The sequence below is a fragment of the Haemorhous mexicanus genome, chromosome 24, assembly GCF_027477595.1.
Source record: "Haemorhous mexicanus isolate bHaeMex1 chromosome 24, bHaeMex1.pri, whole genome shotgun sequence".
NCBI lineage: Eukaryota > Metazoa > Chordata > Aves > Passeriformes > Fringillidae > Haemorhous > Haemorhous mexicanus.
In genome coordinates, this window is record NC_082364.1 from 160,809 (window position 1) to 169,101 (window position 8,293).

At 47.7% G+C, this 8,293-nt stretch overlaps 1 long non-coding RNA gene across 1 annotated transcript; it reads left to right on the top strand.

The window, feature by feature from the left end:
- The first annotated feature begins 3,079 nt into the window (after window positions 1–3,079).
- Window positions 3,080–5,057, top strand: LOC132338083 (uncharacterized). The gene is made up of 2 exons (XR_009489356.1): window positions 3,080–4,080; window positions 4,793–5,057. It is a non-coding gene; the product is annotated as an uncharacterized LOC132338083 (long non-coding RNA).
- Window positions 5,058–8,293: the final 3,236 nt, after the last annotated feature.

The following is an 8,293-nucleotide window of genomic DNA, read 5'->3' on the forward strand; positions in this document are numbered from 1 at the left end:
CAGCACAACTTCTGCAGCAAAGCAGGACAAATGTTTGGATTTCTTGACAACTTGTCCTTTTTTTTCCTTGGGCTGGGCAGTTGTGCCATTGGTGAAGTTTTCACTGTCACTGTTCTAACACAAGAAAACAGCAGGTGGTACCAGGACTTGCTGGGGAATGCAACCCTGACTGAATGGAGAGAAAGGATCTCCAGGACACTCTGGGATCATCCTGGGCTGGACTCAGGTTCTGTGATGGCCTCTGTACATTGATTCTATTTCAACAGCACCAGCAACAGGGCTGTGTTTGAGCCCTGAAAATGTGGCCTGTGTGGCTTTAATTCCCTTGACTTAGTGCTCAGAGACTTGTGAGAATTTCAAGATCTGCTAATCATGATGCCTGTGACAAAAATACCAAGTTCACCATCACAAAAGCACAGTGGGTAACATGATTGAAAGAGGCAATTGCAGTCGTGCTTATAAAACTCAGGTGGCAACCAGAAGAAGAAGAGCAGCCATGATCTGCTATTCTCAAGGCAAATACAACAGCCTCTTGCTGTCACCTCAGGGTGAGTAAAACAGTGCTGAAAACAGTGCTGGAACCTGATCCTTTCTTTCTCTGAGGCCTGGTTCAGGGCAGCACAGGCAGGCCCTGAGGAGTCAGGGCTGTGTGTGGGTGCATGTTGCTCTACTCCTGAATTCAGCTGGAAAAAGCCCTTGGAAGCCGAGGCAGGAGCAGGCGGCAAGGCGCCGGCACTCCTGGCTGGGAGCCCCGGCTGGGCCAGGCTGGCGCCCCCTGCGCTGCGGCTGCTGCTGCTGCCAGAGCTGGGCGGGACTTGGGGACAGGGAACAGACACGGTGGGGGGGGACACACACACAACAGAAAAGGCCTGGGGGTTGCAGGGATGTTGGCGCTCAGGCCAGCACCAGCACAGAGCTTCAGCCTGCAATTAACCCCGAGGGAAACACTGGGGAAAGGCTCCATTTCAGCTTTTCTTTACTTGTCGCTGTGAAATTAAAGAACAAGCAGGGCACAATTCCTCCTCCTTTGGGAGAAGCCCTGTGCCTGGGGCTGAGAGGGGCCATGAGGGGCCATGAGGTGCTGTGAGGGGTGATGAGGGCCGTGAGGGGTCATGAGGCGTTGTGAGTGGCCCTGCGGTGCTGTGAAGGCCATGAGGGGTTGTGAGGGGTCCTGAGGTGCTGTGAAGGCCCTGACGGGCTGTGAGGGGCCATGAGGCACTGTGAGGGGCTGTGAGAGGATGTGAGAGGCCATGAAGGGTCATGAGGGACTGTAGAAATTGTGAGGGGCTATGAGAGGCCATGAACTGAGGGACCATGAGGGAGTGTGGGGGTTATGGGGGAAAGTGAGGAGCCAGGAAGGGCTGTGAGAGGCCAAGAGGGGCCATGAGGGCTGTGATAAGCCATGAGAAGATGTGAGGGGAAATGAAAAGCCATGAAGGGCCATGAGAGGCCATGAGAGATTCTATGGGCCATGAGGAGCCTCAGCCCTGGCAGGAGAGGAGTCCAACCATGTCCCCAGGGCAGGGCAGCTATGAGGGGCCATGAGCACAGACGTAGTAGCAGAATGGGCTTGGAACACCTCTGGGAGGGCATGAGACCCTTCCTCGGCTCCAAACCACACCAAACCCACCATTAAGAGGATTTTCCATCTTTAGAATCCACTAGCAACTTGGAGTCAACTGTACAGTTTAATTTTGGTGGGAAAAACAAGGTAATTTTCCTAACGAGTGACATCCAGCCATTGTGAATAATGTCTAAGATTTAAAAGTCTTAACAATGAAAAGTAATACTCAAAAACAATAATAATAGGAAGAAGAAACAACCCCCCGAATTCCAACATGCAGCACCACACCAAAATGACAAACCTCATTTTTCTTTGCCATCACAAGGTTCATAAAAACAAATCCTGTTAACTTTCTCCACCTCACATCTTCCCTACCAGATAAATGAGGCCATTTGCAGTATTTAATACAAGTTACAATTGAGGGCTGGGGGAAAGAAAGGGTAGACACTACGAATTTCTACGTCAAACCCAGCAGGCCAACTCCAAAGTAGAGAGAATAAAATGGAATGGGAGTAGGGGCTGGTCAGATGTTTCTTTAAAGGATCACAAAATCACCTCTGTGGTATTCACATGCCCTAAGAGAGACTTAGCTTTCTCAGGATTCACCTGAGAGAAGCAGAGAAAAGAATGATGAAAACAATTCTTAACTCATTTGCTGCTCCTGTGTTTGTGCCTATGTGGTATGTGTTCTGGAGATTGTTTACCTGAGGTGATTGCTTGATTAGGTTCTGGTGATGGTGTTTTGGATTCATTGACCAATTGGATCCACATGTGTGTATTGGGACTCTTGGGCAGGACTCTCAGGCAGGAGTCACGGGTTTTCCAGTTAGTGATAGTTCTCATTAGTGTAATATAGTTATAGTATCATACAGTGTAATCAAGTAATTAATTAGCCTTCTGATATCATGGAGTTCTGTGCATCATTCTTCACAGACATCGGGCATCATAGCGCCAATACACCTCCAAGTGAACAGGAGGGGAAAATAAGTTCCTATAAACCACCCTGTGTGTTCAGCTGTGAGGAGCTGGACACAGACAGAGGCATCTGGAACAGTTCTTTCCTCAGGCTGAGCTTTCCGGCCAGACCCTGAAGTCAATCAAGTGCTTTCCCAGAGGATTCCATGCTTGCCAACCACCCCTCAAGATGTGGTTCAAAAGAGCACAGAACCTTTTTCAATCTCAGGAGAGCAGAACAAAGGACAAGAGATACCCAGTTCAGAGATGTGTTTAAAAACCTGGAAAATAAAAATCAATTGTGTGTGGCATTGTGTTTTAAAAGATTTGTTAATGTTGGTTGTGTTAACTGTTTTGTATTAAGAAATGGTTTGGTCCTTGGTTCCCCCATGTTCTTCCCTCATGATGGTTTGTCCCAAGTTGTTTACCACTTTCCTTTCCTGCCAGTAGCCTGCCCATCAAACCAAGTGATCCTCCCCTCCTCCCCCTCTGCCCTTATAAGTCTTCTCCCCTCCTTATGGTGCTGCCTACTCCCCCTGTCAGTTATTGTAACCGCCCCCCTTTTGTTCAAGAATTTTCAGTGTCTATCATCTCTACCTTGTTATATTATTTGCCTCTGGGGTTTCTCCCCTCCTCTGTGAGATCCCCATTGATTCAGATATGTTGTACACTCCTCCCCTGCCCTTATCTTATTGGTTGCCTTGTGTCTCCTCCCTCCATGCCCACTCCCTTTATCAGTTCCTCCCCGAGCCCTTCTCCCTTGACACTCGACCCTGGAACCATCGAGGAATAAAGCCTCCTTGTTAGCCATACAGGTGTCCTCTCTTTGCTTCCTCTGCCTTGGATTCTTTGTTGCCTCACTCTCTCCTGTGCCACCCACGCTGCAGACGGCATCACCACCTGGGATCCAGTAGGGGGACTCAGGGGTGGCAAATCTTGTGGCCTCCTCCAGCCAAGATTTGGGAGCAGCTAGCTGGGACTGACTGGCTCGCATGGCCGCCGAGAAGTGCTGCACAATTGAACTCTGGAGCCCAGCTGTGGGCCCTGGAATTCAGCGGAAAACTGGAAAGGCTTTTTACAAGGACTGACAGTGAAGAGCTAACAGATGAATGTGTGTGGCATTTCGAGAGGCTTCCAATTTTCTACATTTTTCCTTGAACTGTTGAACTTGACTTCTTCTTTGCCTCCTCTTGCACTAAAGGAGCCTCATCTCACCAGCCAGGAAGGCAAAGCTTATTCCTTATTCCTGGCCCTATGGATGGGTGCTGTCCATGCAGCATTTCCATCCCTCCCATGGCCTCTTCCCTCAGAGTCCCAGGAGCAGCTGCTAGAGAACATGGAAGCTGCAGATGGAACTGCTGCCCAGCCCAGCTTGAAGCTACACAAGAATCCTTCTGACAGGAGCCCCAATATTCCTTCCCAGAGGCACTGAAAACACTTCCCTATCTGTTTTGCCTGTTCCATGCAGACATCACAAGAAACATCCTGTCTTTCCTTTGGGGCAAGGCCAGGACCCCAAATTCACACTCAAAATGCTGGATTGCGGCTCATTTCTGCATCTGGTAAGATGGGGCTACAGCACTGAACTACAGAGAAACTCACTGTACTTCACCCTCTAGCTTGCAAACCCAGCCCTTTGAAAGGGCTTTAATAAGGGCCTCAAGTAATAATACAAATAGGATTAATTTTAAACTGTTACCCTTCATTCTCTGGGGTAGATTCTTCTATTCTATGCAATGGAACACATCTTCAATTAGACTGCAAGTAGTGGGTCTGAAGCCTGCAGTAACAGAACAAAACGAAGCTAGCCAGATTTCCTTATGAAAACTGAAAGACATAATAAATAGTAAATATGTTTTTCTCTTGAAAACATTTTTCAGGAAAACATAACGTACAAGATATGGCAAATTCACACTATATTAGTGTTTTAAAAATGGGCAAGAAGGGGTTATTTTTTGAGAAATGTCACTGTTGAGTCAGGAACGGATAAATGAGTGACACATTCCAAGCATTTTCAAAAGGCATAAAAGCTTACTTTACTACAACCTTCCTATATTTATAACCAACATCATTCACCCAGAACCTGATTGCTTCTTAATAATACCTGTCACCCATTGGTTAATTAGGAACCATCCATTGGTAAACCATCTTATAAGAAACAACTGTTGTTCAAAACACCAGCTGCAAGATTGTTTTAATCATTTCTCTCAGCCTTCTCAAAACCCCCTAGAACAATTCCTGGGAAAGTTTATCTGGCTTTCTCTCTCTGACCAGGCTGTCAGTATCCACGGAGGAAAGGTTAATTCTACTACCAAATTAACTAGTTGAAGTTGAAGATATGTTGAACTTGGCATTTAAAACCTGTCCATGGTGCCTGTCATGGGTCTTTGCCAGCTCCTCATGGCCTGCAAGGAGCAACTGAAGAGCAAGAGCTGGCATGGAGGAGGTACGACACGTGGGTGCAGAGGAGATGCAGCACTTGAGGACAGCTTTTTGTGCTAGTTAGGACTTTCTAAATAAAAACTCTATTAAACCTCAACTCCCTTGCAAGTTTCTATTTTCTCCTGGTGTGATTCAGATGCCTGGAGCAATGCGAGGGGGAGTGGTCCCAGCCTGGCCGAGAGCTGAGCCCCAGCAGAGCCCTGGCAGAGCCCAGAGCAGCCTCAACACCCACAGAGCCTGGCTGGAAGGAGGCACTTGGAGCAGGAAGTGGCAGCAGCCTGGCCTTGGTGCCTTTTCCTGGGACAGGACTCATCACCCTATCCCCAAGCTAAACTGGGCATAGGTTGCTCCGGAGGGGAATCACGACCCTGCTGTGGCATGCGCAACCGGGGGAGATTTGGCCATCCCGAGTCTCCACAGGAGCAGAGGAGGGAGGATAGTGGAGTGATGGTGTCACTTCTGAGGATGCCTGCCCTTCTCACTAGTCCTCTTGTGGCTCCTGGGGTAGCTCAGAGTGCTGCACCCCTGAGGGCAGAGGCGCAGAGAGCTGAGCAGCTCCACAGGCTGTGGACATCCTTTAAATAATACAGCAACTGAAAAATCTTTCTAATGTGTGAGTAGCTTCAGTTCAGAAACATGTTTTCCTTTATAATAATAGATTAGTACTAAATAAATAAATAGATTTCATTTGTAATCCAGATGTATTTCATCGTTTTCCAAGGTTCTGGTCCCCTTCTTCCAGAGTAATTTCCTTTACTCACCCACTTTCTAATAGTCAGAAGGGAGTTAAGCACACAGGAAAAGGCAACAGCTCCTGTTTCAAAGAGGAGGAGCCACCACTCCAGTGAACTCAGTTGTTGCCAGGCATGTGCGTGCATTTGAAGGGTGAGTGGGTGTTGGGGACAGAGATCTCACACAACTTCTAAGGCTGTGAGAAACCCAGAAGTGGCAAAGTATCATTCCGGGTCAACTCCTACTGAAATTCCATTACCCCACACCCTCAAAATGGGCAGGGCTGGGCTGGGCTCTGGCAGGGTTCGGTTTTAAGTGCCTTGTGCTCCCTGGCATGTAAGTGATCATATGAGCTCTCCTACTGATTGACTGGGGTATGGCTGCTGAAGGAGAAGGGGGAATCTCAGGAGACAGGAAAGTCTCTTCTTCTCCTTTCTCCCTCCAGTACCCCCTCTTTAAAGAGAAATGTAAACCAGCCTATGCTGTGTTTACATGGGACTCCTTCCCTCAGCCCAGCGTCTAACTCACTGTGTGATCTGTTGTTGTGGTGTGATGTCATGGTTTGCCCAAGATACCCTGGGTTTCTCCCTGTTGATTTCTTCCCCAGGTGTGTCAATCACCTTTCCTTTACACACCCTGACCCCTGCTGAGCGCTGTCTGTCAGTCCTGGCATTCCAGAAGGGCGTCGAGTGATTGGCAGAATTCAAAAGATGCCTTATACTCCTGGAGGACATTGGGCCATCCAGGTGTCAGTTGTCGCTTAAGACTTCCCCTCCCTACCTGGTTGGTAGCCCCCTGTGCCCCTTCCCTCCCTCTCTCCCCAGGGTTAAAAGGAACAGCAACCATGCGGTTTGGGAAGTTCTCTTGGAGCTGTTGATGCATTCAGAGGCCTGTGGGCCAGGAATAAAGCTCTGGATAGAAACCCTCCATCAGAACCGACTCCTTTTCCTTCACCTCACCTTAAAGCTACTCCATCAAGGTAAACCTGAGCTCCTGCATGCCTGGACTTGCCTCCAAGTGCCCTGCTGCAGCATCCAGCTAGCCAAAAGGTCTCTCTGAGGTGAAGTTGCCACAGTTGCCACCTTTTGGTCAAGCAGCAAGGGCCAGACAAGCCCAGGCTATATTGGTATAATTCCAATAGTCTGTGGGAACCAAAGCCAGAGAAGTCCCAGTATCAGTCACCACATGGTTCCCACACAGGAGGAGAAAGCACTGCTCGGAGTGGGCTGGTGATCTATGTACTGTCCTGATTCCATCCACACCACTCCTCTCAGCCACAGATACTAAAAGGATCCCAGGAAACCCACAGTGCTCTACCACATCCCAGCAGCACTCCCTGCTGTAGCCTCAGTGATGCTGGATAACCTCATCAATGAGGATCTCTGCCAGTGATGGAATGTGTGGATGGAGGCCCTTCACAGAAGGTTGTGGGGCTAAATGAGAGATGGCAGTTGTCAGTCAGGAGGGCAGGGACCCCCTTATGAGTCCATTGGCTTTGGTACTCTCAGCCTACTCTTCCCCAAGTTCCTGGTTTCTGTACATTTACAGTAGAGAACCTTGTGTTATGTTTGCCCAATTATCCCTTCATCAAAAAAACAAATATTAAAGGTAGCAGCAATTTTAATTGAATAGTTTAAAATATATAAAATCAGATACAATTTGGTTAAAATAAGGGATAATTTGGTTCCAATAATAGCGCATAAGCAAAATAAATAACCGTGGGGTACAGAGTGCAAGGTCCTTGGACCCCTGCCACCTCATGTACAAGCTTGCCAAATGAAAATTCCCCATTTTATGCCATATGTCAATGCCATCTCCTCCCATTTTTGATTCATCAGACTCCTACCTCCGCCCCCATCATCACATTTACTGCGCATGCTCCACCACTCTTTTAGGTGGTCGCACCACTCTTCGGGGGTCGTCTCTTGATGAAGGCCTCTCCTCTTCCTCAGTGTCCTTTAATTCACCTTTGGGTTACACATGCACACCAAGCTAGTATAATGTAAGCCAAAACTAACATAATACCATATCCAAGCACCAAAGCAGTAAATCTCATATAATTTACATTTTCCTGACATCCTACCAGATTTTCTTTTCTTACTAGCAATTTTTAGTAACTGTTATCTCTTGCTCCTTCCTGCTTTGAACATCTGCAAGAAACATGGCGGGTGGAACCCCTCCTCTCCCTTTCTTTCTTGGCAGTGCACCTTTTAACTGTTTAATTATTTCCAAATACTAATTACTGTATCAATATTGATTACTGTTTCAATTTTGTCAGCATGAATCATACCTATTTATCACACTTGCTTGTTTTTAGAACTAGAACAAAGATCCCAGATGGAACAAGTCTTGCTGGTTTTAGTCAGAAGCATCAATGACCAAAGGTCATGTTTCCTCTGGTTTGGTCACATCTTTTTTCCTTCTCAGTGTTCAGGCTGGGTTGTGGGATGTCCTTGTTTGCTGCATTTTCTGAGCTCCTCTTGGATTGTGCCTTCTGAGGATTCTTTGTGCTCCTTGGTCACACAGGGGAACCTTCCAGGTAGTTTTTGGGTGGGCTGCTGCTGAGATGTCATGGGAACATTGCCGTGTCCTTGTGGTGTT